Here is a 1,068-nt window from a genome sequence, read left to right on the forward strand (position 1 = left end):
CTTATCTGCTGCTGCTACTGCTGCTAAGCCACTTCAGTCGTGTCCGACTCTGTGCGACCCCATAGACGGCAGCCCACCAGGCTCCCCCATCCCTGGATTCAGCAGGCAAGACCATATCTAATTCCTGAAACCAAAACGAACAAAAAGGGGATTTTAAAATCTTACTCCAAACATTTTTTTATTCATAACTAAGTTTGGAAACCAAAGCTATAAGACCTCTTGTGTCTATTTGGATGAATGTATATCTCAGGTGTGTGTCTTTTTTTTTTTTTTTTAATATTGCTGATTGCTGAGATCAATTTGTAAATGAGCTGTAATCTAATTGGCCTTAAAAGAAAAAGAAGTAAGCACTTACAAATCAAATAATTCTAAATACAAGAGAAAGTAACCTAAATTGTTGTAGCCACGCATTCCTGGAAACAAACTCACTCAGAAGGACAATGCGGATAGTGGAGTGCAGTTTATTACACCGGTGGGCCCAGGGCAGAGTCTCCTCTTAGCCAAGGGAGCTAACCCTTGGGTTAGCTGGTTGGGTTCACAAACCCAACCAGCATTTGTGAAAATCATGTGTATGTGTCTGAGCCCACCACCCCAAATTCCTTGAGACTTACATAAACTGAGGAGAATACAATCCCAATAACCCCCTCATTCATGTCCTATGTGTTCGTGTGCTCAAACAGTCAAACAATTAGCCAATAATCAATAAACTGTTCGTCAAGGCTGTATATTGTCACCCTGTTTATTTAACTTATATGCAGAGTACATCATGAGAAACGCTGGACTGGAAGAAACACAAGCTGGAATCAAGATTGCCGGGAGAAATATCAATAACCTCAGATATGCAGATGACACCACCCTTATGGCAGAAAGTGAAGAGGAACTAAAAAGCCTCTGGATGAAGGTGAAAGTGGAGAGTGAAAAAGTTGGCTTAAAGCTCAACATTCAGAAAACGAAGATCATGGCATCCGGTCCCATCACTTCATGGGAAATAGATGGGGAAACAGTGGAAACAGTGTCAGACTTTATTTTTCTGGGCTCCAAAATCACTGCAGATGGTGACTGCAGCCA

The sequence above is a fragment of the Bison bison genome, unplaced genomic scaffold (assembly GCF_000754665.1).
Source record: "Bison bison bison isolate TAMUID 2011002044 unplaced genomic scaffold, Bison_UMD1.0 scf7180017864444, whole genome shotgun sequence".
Classification (NCBI taxonomy): domain Eukaryota; kingdom Metazoa; phylum Chordata; class Mammalia; order Artiodactyla; family Bovidae; genus Bison; species Bison bison.